The sequence below is a fragment of the Pseudophryne corroboree genome, chromosome 4 (genome assembly GCF_028390025.1).
Source record: "Pseudophryne corroboree isolate aPseCor3 chromosome 4, aPseCor3.hap2, whole genome shotgun sequence".
NCBI lineage: Eukaryota > Metazoa > Chordata > Amphibia > Anura > Myobatrachidae > Pseudophryne > Pseudophryne corroboree.
Genome location: NC_086447.1, coordinates 702,922,295 through 702,941,824, shown reverse-complemented (window position 1 = coordinate 702,941,824; position 19,530 = coordinate 702,922,295). Strand labels below are relative to the sequence as shown.

The window sequence follows — 19,530 nt, the reverse complement described above, 5'->3', positions numbered from 1 at the left end:
GTTTCATGTGTATACATGTGTTTTTTACATTGTTGTTGCAAAGTGTACACATGGGCACACGCATCGCGGTAATGCTATGCTGTGTCAGGCTGGGTACGCTCGCAACCACGGGTTTCTGAAAACTAGAGCTTTTGTTACCCTGCATGACGTAGAAAGGTGAGTATACAGCATTAACAATAAAAAGCAGTTTGCCCCCACTTACATGATTTAAATGCAAAATGTATAAATTTATTTACACATGATTTATTTTACATTGCTAACAAAAGCAAATGTAATTCTGCTATTCAATACATCAGTAATGGAAAACATGAATGTTTCGGTTTGTCAGCTAGAAAGTGAGAGAGTTATGCCTGCCACTATCTTTGTAACTGAGAACCTTAGCACTGAATTTGTGGGCAGGGAAGATTTATAGGATTTGCAATGCACACTTCAAGGCTTTAAATCTCTGAGCCATGTCGGAGATCAATCCTTGGCTAAAGTACACTAATGTAAACCACCAATGTAATTTTGCTTTAACAAAGTTTATTCTTTACCCAGACCTCCAATGACTACTCTCCTTCGATTTCTTCAACATGGAGACAGAAGGATGGCCCCCAAGGCAGGCATTTGTTGCAGTGGCATGTTCCCACAGTACTTGCACATTTGTCCAGTGCCGTAACAAGGCATTTTAGCGCTGTGTGCAAGAAACGACATTGGCGCCCCTCGGCACCCCCCCCCCCCCATGTAAGATAGGGGCAGTGCGCGGCCTAGGCGTGCAAAAAATATATAGGGGCATGGCTTCATGGGGAAGGGGCGTGGTCACAAAATAATAGCAATTCATACTACGGTGCACAGTAGTCTCCATTATTCAAATTACGCTGCACAGTAGCGCCACTACACCAGGTAGAGCCCCTTTTATACATTACAGCAGACAGCGTCCCCCTTTTTACACATTACAGCAGACAGTCCCCCTTTTTACACATTACGGCAGACAGCGTCCCCTTTTTACACATTACGGCAGACAGTCCCCCTTTTTACACATTGCGGCAGCCAGGCCCCCTTTTTACATATTACGGCAGACGGTGTACCCCTTTTTACACATTGCGGCAGCCAGTCCCCCTTTTACACATTATGGCAGACGGTGTCCCCCTGAGAGAGAGAGAGAAAGAGAGAGAGATATTTACCATCTCCCCGCTGACAGGCTCCTCGTGCTGGCAGCCCCCATCGGTGCAGGCATCGGACAAGGAGGAGGAGGGAGGGGGACTGGAGCCGCAGCAGCTCTATTTCATTGGTAGTAAGCGCCGCTGCAGCTGTCCCCTCTCCATGCGTATTGGCTGCCCGGCGCTGCTGTGGATGCTGGGATGGAGGAACCACATCCCAGCATCCACAGCAGCGCCGGGCAGCCAATACGGAAGGAGAGGGGACAGCTGCAGCGGCGCTTACTACCAATGAAATAGAGCTGCTGCGGCTCCAGTCCCCCTCCCTCCTCCTCCTTCTCCGCTTCCCGGCGCTGCTCTCTTCTCCCTCCACAGCGCAACTGCAACTGCGCTGTGTGCCAGGCCCACTTGGCACACACGTAGTTTACGGCCCTGCATTTGTCACTCTACTGCATCAACTCTCTGTGAGGTCTGATCTATATTCAGCAATCACATTATCTATGCTGGAGACAGTAGATGAATCAAGTCATCACCAGAACTCTGGGGTGTCTGGCTAGTAGCATTGCTACCTATTTGGTGCAAGAGAAAAGCTGTGTAAACACTTGATTTATTATTCTCACAATCCATGCAATGAAATGACCTTGATAAAACTCAGATTTAAAGTGTATACTCTACTGGATTAGCTGATGCAATATAAACTAATACTGTACAGTATATACCCTAAAGATTATCAAAGGTGTCCTCTTACATCTTTGCTCCGTGCGCTAGAAGTCGTGATACACATAATGTGTGAGTTCTGTGTGACTCGATAACGCAGACCATCTTTTTTTCCATTTTTACAGTGAAAATGCGTAATGCAAAGCAACGCAATATGACGCACACGCAGATCCTGATGATTAAAATATGCAGCATGCCTATATTATGTGTGTGACTGCAACTTTATTTGCATACAAAATACCACGTTACAGTGTTTTCCTGGAAAACACTGTAACGTGGCATTTCAGATGCAGATACAGCTGCAGTCACACACAGAATATAGGCTTGCTGCATATCATTTTAATCAGCTGGATCTGCTTGTGTATTGCATTACTTTGCGACTAAGAAACATTTTTGTGGGAAAAAATGCAAAAGACGACGCTCGGCGCTATCGAGTCCCGCTGCAACATGGCGCGATTTGAAGGGCTGTTAATCGCGACTGCAGCAAGGATACAAGAAAAAACATGCCTGATAATGGCTCATTCCAACAAATACCATGCAGAAGGCAAGATCATAGATAATTGGTTTTGAAACCATAGCCCTGGATGCATACACGTGGTGCAATAATCGGACTGATTATCAGAAAATTGGATGCTTGGCCCAGTTACTGCATACTGTGCAACTACAGCGGCTTACTGTAATATACAACATAAAAAGACCACTTTGAAGTAAACACACTGATCTAAAAACAAAGCTACCCAGGAAGAAAAAGAAAAGGCACTGAACCAATAAATTGTGTTCAGAAGTCCAACAAACACATATATCAGCTTATTCATAAACATGACAGTACACAGTATGTAAGAATTATTTTCAAACTTAAGAAACCATAAGGAAACAGGAAGCTGACCTATTTATACTCAGACAGCTGCTATAGTTACCAAATATATATTTTTCCTGGTATGCACAGGGAGACGCCACAGTTTACAATAGCTGAGGCTTGTCGCCCTTTTCAGTGACATCATAGCATACAATTTCAGATATTTGTAACTTCAGGGTCAAGTAATAAAAGTCAGTGTTTACTTTGGGATGTGAGAATAAACGTTGATAGCGAATTAGAGTCTAAATTTGCGTCATGACAATGTTACTATAAGAGAATGGTAGTACAACATTAGAGTACATTTCAGATACAGGTTGAGTATCCCTTATCCAAAATGCTTGGGACCAGAGGTATTTTGGATATCGGATTTTTCCGTATTTTGGAATAATTGCATACCATAATGAGATATCATGGCAATGGGACCTAAATCTAAGCACAGAATACATTTATGTCACATATGCACCTTATACACACAGCCTGAAGGTAATTTTAGCCAATATTTTTTGTAACTTTGTGCATTGAACAAAGTGTATCTACATTCACACAATTCATTTATGTTTCATATACACCTTATACACACAGCCTGAAGGTCATTTAATACAATATTTTTAATAACTTTGTGTATTAAACAAAGTTTGTGTACATTGAGCCATCAGAAAACAAAAGTTTCACTATCTCACTCTCGCTCAAAAAAGTCCGTATTTTGGAATATTCCGTATATCGGATATTTGGATATGGGATACTCAACCTGTACCTACAATATAAGTTTACTCTTACTCCTTCTGCATTGCTAAGATCCTGTCTGCTGGATCAACTTTAATGCAGTTTCAAAGCTTTCTGCATTTAGTTATCTTCTAATATGCTAAAATAAAATACTGATAGTACAGTAAGTTATGATGCCAGTATCGATTTTAGAATTGAAATAGTAAATGGCATAGTGGATCTTGCCATGGGCAAGTAGGATTTTTGCCCGGGGTGCCGCTGTCCCGTGGCCACCAAAGGAAATTTTCGCCCTGGGCGCCACAAGGCCTGGAACCGGCCCTGAATGGCAGGTCAAATTTAAACCACTGCTTAAGAATTGACTGGTGAGCAACATACAAATGTGTAAGATCAGTTTCCTCGCAAATTACTAGTCAAAAGGTGTAGGTAATTGTACCTGTACTATTGGCTGGAGACAGGGCTGTTTGGGAATACTCCCTCTCAATAAAATACCAAGCTGATACGATCCATCTCCCATGTTTCTATATACTGTAAACACTGACGAGTCCATCTTACCAGGCCAGACAACTGTCTGGACCCAATTGCTTAGCAAGCACCACACTGATATGATCCATCTCCCATGCTCCTGTTTCACCATTGCAGCCACAACTGAGCTAATCAGTGAGTCCAGCTTTGCTGGAGAGGGGATCAGTAGGAAATGAAGGCGGATGGGATCCTGGCTGTCATGATCCCGACAGCAGAACCTGTCCGCCGTAATGCCGGCAGCAGGGCAAGCACTAGAAAGCCCCTTGCGGGCTTGCTGTTCTCGCCACGCTGTGGGCACGGTGGCTTGCTGCGCTCGCCACAGGTTCTATTCTCCCTCTATGGGTGTCGTCAACACACACAGAGGAAGAACAGACGGTGGCGCCGGTTATCCAGCGTCGGCATTTTACCGCTAGTCAGGATTCTGCCATCGGCATTGTGACTGCCGGGATACCGACTAGCGGTATTTTAACTGCTTCCCTCTGGAGAGTAGGCTTCTCCTTGATTACAGCTTTTATAAAGTAAGAGAGCTCAATGGGATATAGGGGTCTGTATGCAATTGATGTCGAAAATTCTGACTTGTCGGAAAAACTGTAAATTCTGACATTTTTAGGTCGAATCTTTATTCGACCTATTCATTTGTCGTCCCGTTTTTTTCGACTTGACGGAAAACACGTGGATCGGCGGATTAGCCGCGGATCCACGAGTTTTTGTCTAATTTGCGGCCAGATCCGACAGGTCTTTGGTCTGTTTTCGACAATGTCAATCCGACTTTTTTTAAAATCGGATTGACATTGTCGAAAATGGGCAAAACCTGTCGGATTTGGTCTCAAACTGAATATTGAATTGTAGGATCCTTTCCGTCAGTTGAACAGACCCCTTAATCTGTTACCCGAATTCTATGTGGGATTAGGCTGCCTAATGGGGTGACATTTCATTTTCAGTGAGCAGTGTGCATTGTGGATGTTAAAATTGTAAGGGAATGAGGGTGTTGTGCATGTTATAATGTACTGGGGGCACTGTAATGTAGCATAATATGAACAAAAGGGCACTTTAATATTACATAATTTTAACTGTGGCACTGTAATATGGCACAATATGAACTGTAGGCAATATGGCAAGCCATAAAATGACACAGACACTTTAATGTGGCATAATCAGAACGGAGGACAATGCAATGTGGCAAAAATAAACTGGAGGCACTATAGTATGGCATGATCTGAACAGGGGGGCACTGCAATGTTATATAATGTGAACTGGTATTACCACAATGTGGCATATTTTGAAACTAAGGGCACTGTATGGTGCAATGTGTGCTGGCAGCACTACAATTTGTCATATTGTGATCTGGAGGTACTGTGGGTATAATGTGAACTAGAACACTACTATGGGGCACAAAATTAACTAGACGACTACGATGGGTCACAAAATGAACAAGAACACTACTATGGGGCACAAAATGAACAAGAACAATACTATGGGGCACAAAATGAACTAGAACACTACTATGGGGCACAAAATGAACTAGGGCCCTACTATGTGTCTCCCTAGAAGCATTGGGGTGGGAGGTACTTCATAATGTTGCTATATGGCACAAAATGTTCTGGCTATGTCCCTGCTGGCAGGTAATGGCAAATAACTGCCATGATCTAAACGCCAAGCTTAGACCAGGAGATCCATATTAGACATGAGTGGGAGAGTCGCGGGGGCTGCGAGGAAACACACTGGATGCATCAACAATATGGATACAAAGCAAATCCCTAAGTAAAGTTTCTGTTCTGCACCAGAAATCCATTACTAGTCAAATCCCATGAGATGTGTCACATCTGAAGAACCAACGAAAACAGAAAGGCAAATGGCTTCAAGTGATTATTGAAGCACCGCTGGTGTCCGGTACGATTGTATTAACATTTAATAAAATATATATTTTATATTAGTGTACCTCAAGACCCGCCTGGTGGTTTCCACTTGTAATTGTATTCCAGTATAACTCTTATTTATAACAAGGCTATGTATTGTGCAGAGAAAAACTAGAAACTCCACCACAAAAATTCACAAGGAAAGCATATTAGAAACTGGCAGCTATACTACCCTATCATGTTAGGAAAAAATCTAAATGTGTTTAGAAAATGTTACTGTAACAATGCTAAAAGTATGTATATTTAGTAATACTGATACACACAGGGAGTTTTAACTCGGATATGGAATATTTCTTTCCCAATGGAAAAATCTAACCTGGTTCACTGAGGTGCAAGATGCATGAAAGTGACACACTGGTGGAAAGCATTATGGATTCCTTCCCAGATTCTCTAGCTGGGGACGTGCTAGCATTAAAAGTGCTCAATCAGTTTCTGGCTGTTTCAGCAGCTGTGGAAGACCGCATTCTACAGGTACAGATTCAGATACCTCCCTCCCTTTTCGCTTACTTAGGAAAAACTTCACCCATCTTTGGAATAAATTGGCTGGAGGGTTCACAACAAAAAGAGACCATATGTGCCAACATTATCAAAATTTGCGGGAGAGTATAAAACTTTCTAGTTTACTGCTGGGAAAGCCAACGTTTCAGAGCTTTGTAAATTGGGCATTTAGCAGTACTTCAGAAAGCTATGGGGACTGCTGCTGTGATTGGAAACAGAGGGACCACCACAGATATACTCTATCTGACATCAGCTGCATTGCCCACTTATTTCATAGCCTTTATATTTAAAAATTGTGGAAATCCTCTGTAAACAGACATTTTTGAAAGAAAGGACTTCCCAAATTGCCTGACAGGTTATAGTTCTATTTACTCCCTATCAGTTTCTTCCTAACCCTGCTCATTTCTATTACAGTTACTTCCTGCTGGTCACATAATTGGTCAAAACGCCTTCTGCACCAAACATGAATTTTTGAATTTCAGCTCTGCTGACCTCACCTTCTCAATATATTCACTGTATAGGAATACTGTTTATTTTTTAGTATGCCTCTCCTGTATATGCATACGCTTGAGAGGACACACTACTAGTATAAACATTCTACATGCATGATATTTTTCTTAATCAAATATATTTATTGAACAAAATTTCGAATTAGGGTGAAGCAAATAGACATGAAAAGGTGAAAGAAAAAAAATATAAGCACACAAACATTATGGTGAACAAACAATAAAAAAATCAAAGTCAAAGTGATGCAAAAGGCTACATAACAACAGAGATAACTGAAAACAAATAATTACGAGAGGAGACTGACTTCCAAAGACAATTCTCTTGTGATACCAAGCACAAAAATAAAAAGCACAGAGGTGACGGGGACACACACAAATATACACTGTTAAAGGTTAAGAGCTAGAGAAGTCCAGGTCAAATGCATACCTTGTAGAACACCAAATGACCATACTCAATAAAAATTTACTTTTAGTGCATATACATCTCTCATGAGCCACTGTAGACTTAACAAACCCTATTCAACATGAATTACATTTTGCATCTTCTACAATTTATTTCTCACCAGTATATAACTTTAAAATAGGTTTTTGTATCTAATTTGATATTGTGCATTTCCTAAATCTTTAAGATCAGTTGTTTTCCGAACTCAACCACCAGTTTAGGTTTTGTGATTTTCTTATAACAATTACATGAATTCAGCAATACTTTTGGCAGAGCATGGAGGACAGGTCTGGAAGATTTAGCTCTCCATAATGTTAAACGAGCTACCCACTTTAGGACACCCCCTCCCCCCTTTCAAGTATAACCTGCTCCCTGTGCAGTAAAGCGGGTACCCGATTTTACCAACAGCAAGAAAGCAGTATACATTGTTGGAGTACTCAGTACACGGTGCATCCGGTTCTCTTCACAGAGCTCCACTGAAAATGACTGGATGACAGTAATACTAACCAGCAAGCTTTCTGCTTTCAAAAGCCAAGTCCTGAGTACCATTTGCTGCACAGAGCAAAATGAAATGCACGCTAAGCCTATTTTATTATTTTCCTTTTGTAGTTGTCTCATTTAAATAAAGGATGAATTATGTTTATTTATATTAACAACACAATTGCAGAGAGATAACATTAACCTGTGTTTTGTGGTTAGTGTCCTCATTTAATTTTCTTTTCCACAATTCTGAAGACTTTCCCCACATTTAGCCCCAACGGTATTCCAAACAATGCTTCAGATTCCCTTGATCAAACTGCCACTGTAAATTGTGTTCTTTTAGTGAATTGAGAATAACAAAAAAATCTACTGATCTTACAAGATTGCTTTAGTTGAATGGCAAATAAACTTTCCACTCAGCATAGTGTGACGCCAATCTATCCAATGACTTGGCTAATTAAACAAAAGCCAGGTATACACTGGAGTGATAACGGTCCTATTTGCCGTTTCGTAAAGACAAAATGCATACATCACGCTCAATATACGAACTCCCTCGGTCACATGCAACGTTTGATGTGCTGTACATCAAACCTAGTGATATAGTGCACATCGCCTAGTATGTACGGCCAACCGGACGACTGGCGATTGGTCAATCTGATTGGACGTCACCTTCTAGACGCTCCCTGTTCCTCCAACTGTCCTCCATTTCACCAGATCAATTTGGCATGAAGTGCTAATGGCCTGTCAAGACACAAACAATCGAATACTCTGTCCATCAATAACTGCCCTATATCTGCAGTTACAGCTCCACATGCAACAATTTGATGGGCCATTAGTGATTGTCCGCAGCATCTACCAATGCAGGCACAAGATTACTTTCTATATCCTATTCACAAGGGTTTAGCAGTCCCATCTCAAGCATATAATAAATAATTATTCTGCATATTTGGTACTTATTGTTGAATATTGTGAAACATTGTAGCAGCCATACAGTGTAAATGCTAAATACATACTGTATGTACTGCGTACCTCACATGAAAGGAAAGCTGTATGAACTGTAGCATATTCTAGGAGAATGAATTGAGAGCATGTTTTTTTATGCCAATCCTTAAAACTTCTACGACTGGAAGAGTTGTCTTTGCTGAATGGACATCTGCTGAATCATGAATTCAAAAATATAAGGACGCAGTTGTAATGATGATATATCTATCGTCTGTATGAAGACTTATTCCTGTCTGGCCCCTAAGCACATTGCCTGCTTCTTTAGAAAATGTCACTTATCTCCAGGAGCAGCACAAAGATCCGCCTTGTGTTCAAATCCGGACAGGTAAATACTAAAACAGGTTATTTGGCTTTGACAATACCAGGCACCATGGTGTGCATCGGTGTGGTAGAGTATTTAGACTGTAAGCTCAAAGTGGCAGATACTGATGTAAAGGATTTAATTAGAGATGTGTCCTCTTACATCTTTGCTGCAGTCACGCTAAAAAGCACTTCAAGTCACGCCATGACGTGGCGGGACTAGGTAGTGCCAAGAATCTCCTTCTGGGTTTTTTTCCGTGAAAATGCGTCTTAGACACAATATAATGCAATAGGACGCACAAGCAGCTTTTGCTTATTAAAATTATATGCAGCATGCCTATATTCTATGTGTAATTGCGTCTGTATCTGCATCCGAAATGCCACGTTCAGGAAAACACTGTAGCATAGCATTTTGCATGCAAATAAAGTCGCAGTCACACACAGAATATAGCCATACTGCATATCATTTTAATCAGCTTGTGCATCCTATTGCATTATATTGCATATAAGATGCATTATCTTGGGGAAAAAAGACGCAAAAAAAACGCTCTGTGCTACCGGCACTCGCACGTTATGTGTAACGCTGTCACGATCCGGGTATCTGGACGCCATTTCTTACCCATCAGATGCCTCCTAAGGCTGGCTCAGCGCTCCAGGACCGGATCCCATCTGTTATCCTGATGTGTACATTCCTGTATCCTCTCCTGTCACTCTGGGACGCTGTCACAGTAAACGCCATATTACACCTGGCATGGCGTCTCCCGCGGCCTCCGCCGCCGTCCCTGAACTTCTGCATGCAGAGTGTCTGAGTGGCGATTACGTCAGCCGCGGCCTCCGCTGTGTCCGCGTGGTTGGATGTGCATCTGTCAGCCTGGCGCCTCCTGTCTCCGGTGGCCGGCGCCGCCATTACTGTTTTCATTACCACATGGATTACAAACCAAACTTCCCTCCAAGTGTCTGCATGGGCGCAGCCATCTTGGATTCTGTCAGCTGATCATTTCCACCAATCTGTTCTCAGTATTGATAATCTGCATAATTGCCTAGCCAATCCCTTCCTTGCTGCAGGTATAAATACACTGTGCCTGAGCAAGGAAGGCGTCAGTGCTTTGGTTGTCAAACCTAGTTCCTGTTTGTCTCTCTCCTGTGATTGTCTTCCAGGTTCCAGCTCCTGTCTCAAGACTTCCACCATAGAGACCCGCACCAGCATTCCACCTGCGGTGTAGCCTGACTCTCCAATCCATTGTGGATTCATCTGTTTCCAGCTACAACATTACCTGCTTCCAGCTCAGCTTCCAGCAGAGTACAGCTTCCCTTAAAGGGCCGGTGTCCTTTCTACACTTTACCACTCTCCACCGGTATTATTATTTCTCCGCTCTCAAGTTCTACATTTCAGTTCATATTTCATCGCTCCCAAGTTCATTTATTATTTAACTGGTTCCAGCCAGTATCCACTCCGTGCTAACAACAGTCTGGTTCCAGCCAGTATCCACAGCAGCTGTTTTATCTTCAGCAACCCAGCTTTTCCTGGAACACCAGCTGGCACAATCCTGGGTTATCTCCATTGCTACAGTCGGGTCTGGTAAGGACTTTCCATCTAGAAGATCATAAGAACTATCTCACACTACCAGTGCCCTGTGGCTCCTGCCATCCTGTAGTACCCAGGAACTGTATTTATTCTTTGCTGACTTTTACGTTTTCTTTTACTGCTGCTGTGTTGCGGAGTTGTCATAATAAACATCATTGACTTTTATCCAAGTTGTCGTGGTCACACCTTCGGGCAGTTATTATTCATGTTACTTACATGTCCAGGGGTCTGATACAACCTCCCAGGTTCCGGTACATCTCAGCCCCTACAACTGAGGCTGCCTCCCGACAGCTCAGGCCCTCAGTTGTGACAAACGCGACTTATAGCACACACAGCAAAGACGTAAGAGGACACATCTTTATTTTCGGGATGCTTTTTTTTTTCAACATTTTTATAATAGCACTATACTGTACTGTATGTAGCTCATTAGATAGCAACTTGGATAACAAAGGGCTTTATGACCGTATATTCCAAGACGAGATAAACAAAATATAAGGATTGCGCTTGAAAGATCCATGAAAGATAGCACAAAATTAGCAATTCTGGTTTGGATATTATATTTAACTGAAGAATACATAAATCTAATAATAAAGTTTATTATCTCTATAGCGATGTGCTTCTCTCCTGCCAGCAGTTTCAGCAGTGTGACACTGGCATAATTACTTCAACAAGCCACTTTATCTGTACATCTTACCTGAGATATTTGGATACTTTGCTTATACAGTGATTTAAGGGGGGTACTCACGGAGCGATATTCTAAGCAATCTGACTAGATTGCTTAGAATTTAAGCATTATCGCTCCGTGTGTACCCCCTACAGCGATAGTGATGCGTAGCCCCGCACATCGCTATCGCTGGTGCTAGATTGGCCAATCTAGCGAGTCGCTCACTTCACCCGCTGGGTGAAATGAGCGCCCCCCCGCACGCTCAGCACGCTCGCGCTGTGTTGAGCGGGGGGAGAGATGTGTGTTGAGCGGTTCGCTCAGCACACATCTCTCCCACATCGGCCCGTCTATATGGGCCTTAAGATACTGTATGTAAATTCAATTAAAAAACATCGCAACATCAACAAAAACCTTATTGTTTCAATAGAAGCTACAGGATTTTGCTGCTGATGTCCTTATCTTAGATGTGTTTTGCCAAAATGAAAAGAAACTGCTATTCCACTTGTCCAGTTCAATTATTTATCCATATGTACTCAAACACAGCATAGCAAACTATGAAGTACAATACTATACACAACCAACGTTAAGACTGTAGCAAGTTCACTTTACACAGGATGCTAATTACCTTGCAGAGTACTAGTGACAAAGACATAAATAGGTAGTTGAGACAATGGTAGTGAGGACAGTCTTTATGTGCGTATACCTCCCTTCACAAAGTTGCACTGGGCCTTTTTTGCTGTTCATTGTAGATAGCATCTAATATTTACTATACAAGAATGAAGGGCGTTTTTTTTTTTAAATCTTAATGCTATACAGGGGCGTTTTAAGAGAAGAGGGGAGGGGACCTGTGTGCAGCCTCTGTTGCGGGCCCACTCCTCTCCGGTAGCTCGTAGACTCTGGCATAATGCCACAGTCTACTGCGCATGTGTAGGTCTCTGGGAACATGGCACCAGCGCCTTGTTTCCGAGGACATCTCCAGTGTGCATGCGCAAATTGCTCGGAAATGGGACACCGAAGGGGTAAGTATACTATATGGGTGCAGTGTGTGCGGTGTTGGCTCCCCCAGACCTGAGGGCTTCGTGTGCACCGCACACACTACACCCATTATAGAAATGCCTATGATGCTATAACACCTGATACTTAAATACGTATAATACAGTGTATATGCCGAAAATGTTCTGTTTAAAACCCAAACACACACTGGAAATGTAATATTATAGAGAGTTTGTGAACACCTGGCATTCCTTAGCAACATCTTTACACAATGAGTACACCCTATGGTTACAGATGTTGCTAAGCCGTTATTCACAACCTGTTCTCACAAAAGTGTGTTCCTTGGTTTTCCTCAAGTGATTTCAGGCTTCTGTGCTATCAGAAATAATTCAAATAAATTGTATTATCCAGCATAAAGAATTTAATTAGACAACATATTTTTGGATTGGAGTTACCATAAGATTATATCTCAGTTAGTCCTCTCTGTGCAAGCCTTGGAATTCATGAACTGTCTTCCAACCTTTCAAACTTCCCTGAGTAATTAGTGAATTAAAATATTTATTAAATATAAAAAAAAAAATAGACGGTCAGAATCCCGACAGCAGAATCTTTACGGTCATAATGCCGACGTAACCCAGTGAGTATTCTAACCCTAACCCACACCTCCGGCAGCGTAACCCTAATACTCACCTTCTGAATCCATCGGCATTGTGACCGTTGTAGGGATTGTGACAGTCAGGATCCTGACATCATCCCTTACAGAAATACTGTAAAATGCACTGAAATAGAAATGCTACACTTTTTGTCTATTCTTTTGAAAATGTTACTAGGCAGATGAGAGTAAATGGCAGTATTGTTTATATGAAGAGCAGGCGGTACAACTAGGCAAAACTAGGGTTCTGTGCCGAGCCACGGGTGTGCCTTAGTACACAGGGCTGCGACTAGGTATGGTGTCCATTAATTACTATGGCCGTGCGCATCAAAGTCGCGGGCACACTAGTCGGTCTGCATTGCCGCGGATAAGATGCTTGGTGGCAAAGCTGAGCGTGGCTACATCTGTGCACCAGTACTCAAATTGCGCAAAATAGCTAGATTGGCACGCCTCAGACTTTGCAAATCAGCCGGTTCATGTAGCTTTTCCTTAAAATATGCATCCTAACCTGCATTTTTAAATTCAGGAAAAAGCAAGCAATCTGGGTAAAAAGGCCCACACCATGTACTGTATCATTGCTTAATCTGCAACTTTATTCCAAATCCTCTGAAACAAATACGAATATAGTATGCCCGATACATTATAAGCTATTTTACATGTGATTACGATGCAAATAATAGTGTTCATTCTAGCACCTTGCACAGTTCCTCTTCTCTGGCTGCGTTGTCGCTCTCTGCTCTGGTGCTTCTATCACACGTAGATACAGATCATAGTGTGATACAAGTACCAGAGCAGAGGGTAATGCCCTAGGTAGGAAAGAGGAACTTCATGGGGTGTGACAGGTGCAGGGTGCTAGAATGAACACTAAAATAAGATGCACTTTTCAGGAAAAAGTGGCAGAGCATCTAAGTCATGCCATATACTGTAGCTCAAAAAGGATAGGTTTATGGGAACGCATCTGTACATATGAAGTACAGGCTGCTGATCTTTTGTGTTGGACAAGGATATGATGTAAGAGAGAAGCGATACACTCCTAACGCACTGTCTGAGAAGCGGAGGATGATGCCCCCACATTGCTTTATATTATCAGGAGCACACACAGTTTTTTCAAAGGATTTCAACTGCACATTTTACTAGTACAGATGTGTCCATTGTCATTGTAGCCATGAGGAACACAGCAGCGATTACACCTGCATGAGTGCGAATAGTCACACTTGCAATCGTACAATGGATTTCGTATGAAGTGCAGGTGTGACTATCTGCACACGCCCAAGAATAGGCATGCTAATTGCGGCAAACTGTTGGGGGATCGATGACAATGGACACATCTGTATATTTATAAACTACTAGCTTCTACACGTGGCTTTACCCATGTGTATTTCAGATTTAGGGCCTAACTGAAGGTTGATCGCAAAAGCAAATCTTCCTCTAATGGGCAAAACCATCTGCACTGCAGGGGGGCAGATATAACATGTGCAGAGAGAGTTAGATTTGGGTGGGGTGTGTTCAAACTGAAATCTAAATTGCAGTGTAAAAATAGAGCAGCCATTATTTACCCTGCACAGAAACAAAATAACCCACCCAAACTCTCTCTGCACATGTGATATCTGGCCCACCTGCAGTGCACATGGTTTTGTCCATTAGAGGAAGATTTTGCTTTTGCAATCAACCTTGAATTAGGCCCTTAATGCAGCTAACAATGTAACAGTGGAGCCCTACCTGTACACAATATTTGTTGTTACAGCTGTAGTGCTTGGAGTGCTGATATAAACATCTCTGCTTGTAATGACTTGGGAGCAGGCTACATGAAGTCAATCAAGCGAACAGCATCCAGTTGCCATGTCCACCCCTTCTTTACATAGAGTCTGACCTTGCAACTTTTAAATTGTCATAGTAAAGCTGACGTTTACTGGGAACTTAGGTCTCTTAAAATGTAAGGAAATGTTACTGGAAATTAGAGGAATATGAGGAGTTAATAAATTTTCACTTTTACTGCATCCTGTCAATATAGTGGCCTCTATAACATGAAGAGATTGACTGTGTCCCATTGTACAATTTAGGTGGATTTAAGTTTCTCATCGGTATTATTGGCGCACCAACTTTCAAGGTTATAAGATGAGCAGCAATTCTGACACCGATAGATTTAGGAATTCAGAAGGATAGTGCACTCCATCTTCTACATGCATGACAGTGTTTATAGGGGTGAGGTATGGCTGACCTGCGGTTAGGAGACCACCGGTCAGCATACAAACGCCGGGATCCCAGCGGCGAGGGGCGAGTGCAGCAAGCCCCTTGCGGGCTCAGTGGCGACCTGCGGTTGTCACGAGTTCTATTCCCACTCTATGGGTGTCGTGGACACCCACAAGTGGAAATAGTCCCTGTTGGTCGGCATGCAGACTGTCGGGATGGTGAGAGGGCAGTATGTTGGTGAAGGTCATGTGACCGCCGGTCACATGAATACCACCCGTTTATAGAATTGTAAACTCTCATCTCCCATAGAAACCTCTTCAATATATAACTGTTTAGAGAGTGAACTTGTTCGTTCTTGGGGGCAAAGAATCACACACTCGTATAACCATAGGGTCTATTTACTAAGCATTGGAGAGAGCAAAAGTGGATGGAGATAAAGTACCAGCTACTAACTGTCATTTTTCAAACCCAGCCTGTAACATGGCAGTTAGGAGGCAATTGGCTGGTGTGTTATCACCTTCCATTTTATCACTACTCCAAGGCTTAGTACATAGACCCCCATACGTCGCTATCTCTTGCATTGATGATGCCAATAAACTTTGTTTTTGCTCAGCTTTAACTTGGCGCTTAAGATGAAACAAAGTCCAGGTTATTTCTATGAGCTTCCACTACACAATGATGCAGTATTCATGAAAATCAGTTCAGTAGATTTTGCGCCAGCTTGGAACAGAAACAACATTCTTATATTAGTATATACTGTGGATGTATATTTTTGAACAGGGATACGGTCATTAGGTCGACAATCACTAGGTCGACAGGGACACTAGGTCGACATGGTCATTAGGTCGACATGAGTTTCTCCCAATCTACGTGGACTACAATTGGGAACGAGGGGACACTGTGCACTAATTGGGGTTCCCCGTAACTTTACGCAGAAAACGACACCAAAAAAAGTATTTAAAAAAATAATGTCGACCTAATGACTGTTGACCTAAGTTGTGTCGACCGAATGACCCATACCCATTGAACATAATCTTTAAATGCAAAATACAATATACATAGCCACCACTGTAAACCCTGCTATAGAGAATCCAATTCAAATGCTATTGCAGTGTGGATTCCTTTACATTTTAGACAGCCGTCTGGTTTAACGGGGCCTTTCCTCCGGAGCTTTAATATACTGTATAAGGTTATATATTGTTTGGAGCAATTTTTCTTCTATCATCACATTCCAATTAACTTTTCTGAATAATAAAAGTTCTAGAGCATTGTGCTGCTAATCTATTTAATAGCTGAAGAGTATAATTACAGTCTCCAGATCTAATATAACCCAAACAGGGAGAATTATTTACCAAATACTAAATTAGCTTCCTTTGATCAAGATTAAAGGCACAATTAGGGGGGAAATGTCACATTTGACACGGAATGGAATAAAACAGCGGATAAGAATGATATTTTCTTAATAAAGTTAAGCCTCAGCACATTTCACAGCAGTAGTCTATAACCGTATCCAAAACATATTTTGTTAAGAAAGTCGGAATCAGAAGTCTCTTGATGCTGATTTTTGTGAATGGGAATTAAAAGTTCATGTACTCAAGCCAAAAGTAATATACTACCATTTTCTTTATAGATAATCTTTATGCAAATTTTATTTATTACTGCATAACAAATTTGGACAACACTAAACATAAATCAACATTTATATTTCCCATGTTATTTTAATTTTAAGTACTTGTACAGATTTGAGTGAGTTAACGTCCCATACATTAAATTACCTGATCGAGATCCAGTTGGTGGGTGGTGGGAAAAGGATGACATCCAGTTGGTGGGTAGTGGCAAATGTATTAAAAATACATGTAGATAGGGCATGTGAGACAAATCAAGGGATCAGTCAAGGGGTCAAATACCAAGGGCACAGTTAACGTGGTAAGGCCACGGCACTATGCACATAAGTTTACTGTGACATCTGAACAATCCCATAGCACACTGAGGACTAATCACTTTAGAAATGAATACAATAAGAATCACGCATTATAAATTAATCGGGAGTGTATAAGTTGCTTTAAATCTTGAGTCAACTTGTAACTTTGGGTACCAGCACTTTTATTCACAGAAAAAAAGAGCCCTAACCAGCTCAGAAAACTGATGTACTGTTACCCTGCTGCGGGAGTTCTGTCAAATGTATCTACACCTGTAGCCATGTTCATCTTTGCTGCGATGCTGCATGGAGCGCCGGTCTGTGACTACTCGGAGCCACGAACGCTCCATTAATTCCCTTAGGAATTACTGCAGCAATTCCAAGCTGCGAATAGTTGCAGTCTGGCATGCCATGCTTCATCACAGCAAAGATGAACATGGCTACATCTGTATATGAGAATAAATTGAAACACACATAGCCATGAGCAATCCTTCTTTTTAAATTAATAGAATGTCACCTTTACTTCAGAGCAAGAATAATTTATGCCAGCATCATTTTATTGGATGTTATAATGGTAGAAAACAATATTCTTCCTGGAATTAATTTAGCGTAAATCAAACCAGTCTCACATTTAATACACAATAATACTTGTTAATATGTTTCTTAACCGGACAGAAAAAAAATAAGCAAGTAATCTGGATTCTACAAATTGAGCAAAGGCCATTTTAATTTCTTTAAAACAAGTCATATCTTCTTGGCAATGCAAATTTTAGAAATGTGTGGACTCTAAATTCTTGTGAGCTTATACGTTTTCCAAGTGCCTTGTGGTTATCCAACATTTAAAAGGAAGCAGAGAGGAAGTAGTTCCAAAGCACCATAGAAACAAAAAATTAAAGTGCTACAGTATTGGAAAAGCAGGATGAGAATCAGTATAGGATTGTGTCCTGAAGACATTGGGATTGCAGTATTTGCATGAGGAAAGAGTGGTCCAGGAGGTTAGAATTAACAGTCATTTAATTTAGTAGTGATCAAATCAATGACCACCCTAGTGTTGGGAATGAAAGTCTGACTTTAAAAAATCCAGGCAAGTGTCTCAAGTAGCTTGGAGGGACAAGGATCTGTGATGGGATGGTAATAGGAGAGATAATTTGTGTCAGAATCTTTCCTTTTCAGAAGAGGAATAATCATTGTGTGATTGAAAAATGATGGAAAGATACCAGTAGAGAGAAAGAGATATTACAGATTTTAGTTAACGCTGGGGATAAGCACAGGAGACAAGGATCAATTCATTTGTGAAGTGATAGTATTGAGCAAAGAAGATGTAGAGGCAGAAGATAAGAAGACAGAACATGCGTGGGAATAAATTAAGAAAAGGCGCCAGTGGGTGGAAGGAATTGAGCTGTTAGATTCAATCTATCTATTTTGTGCACTGATGGTGGTTGGTATGGGAGGATTGAGAATATATTTAAATAAATTAAAAACAGGATTAGAAGACTGAGCAGAGAAAGCTGGCGAGTCTGTTTGCCAGTGTCCAGAGGCTTTTCAGAGAGCAGCATATGTGGTGAAGACATGAGAAATACAAAATGTACTACACTTGACGTTGATGCAAAGGTGAAAAGTACAGTAGCTGAAGGCACTTGATCAAGGGCTGTGATTAGAATTGAGAGACTGCCATATTAGGATAAGCGAAAGTAGAAATTGAGCAGAGACGTTATCGCAGGGTGGAGGAGCTTCGTTAGTAATTAATAGAACTGAAAATTCTGACAAAAGCTAGTTATACCACTTTCACACAAAAAAGTGTGAAAATCCTGGCTTTACCCAGAATTTGAGTGCTGGGTCATTTTGTCGGTCCGCAGCCTTACCCCCACACACCCATCCATTTCGCTCAGGAAAGCAAATTACCAGGTGAAGCAGTTGTACCTGGTAATTTGCAGATCACCCGGGGTATTACTCCTGTGTGAAAGGGTCAACCCGGGTTTCAAATGCCGGGTCTTTGATCCTGGTAAAAATCAGTGTCAAAGTCCTGGTCATTTCAACCCAGGTTTCATACAGAAAAAGAACCCATGTTGATCTGCAAATTATCGGGTAAAACTCAGCAAGGAGTATTAGTCAGCACTGAGGTTAAAGTAATGGAGGAAAGCTCGTAGGTGTTAAGGTGATGATCTGCGAGTGAGAAAGCAGTGCTACAAAAGATTTAAAAAAATGTAACATTCTAGAGACTGTAAGATCAAGGCAGTGGTTATTCCAATGAGTTATAGAGTCAGTTGACTGGGAGAGGCTGAGAGAAAGAGGGCATTCTGGAAGTATAAGGAGAATTGTGCATTGTTGAAATCAGTCATATTGGTGATGGGGAAGCAAGAGGGTAAACAAATGAAGGAGCCAGAAATGGTTGGTTTGGTCTGGGGGAAGGCGGATGATGAAGAACAGCAA

The 19,530-nt window shown here is 41.6% G+C and overlaps 1 protein-coding gene across 2 annotated transcripts in view; it reads right to left on the bottom strand.

Annotated features, from left to right (window-relative positions):
* Positions 1-19,530, bottom strand: part of TTC27 (tetratricopeptide repeat domain 27) — an 880,123-nt gene that overhangs the window by 191,691 nt on the left and 668,902 nt on the right. The window lies entirely within an intron of this gene.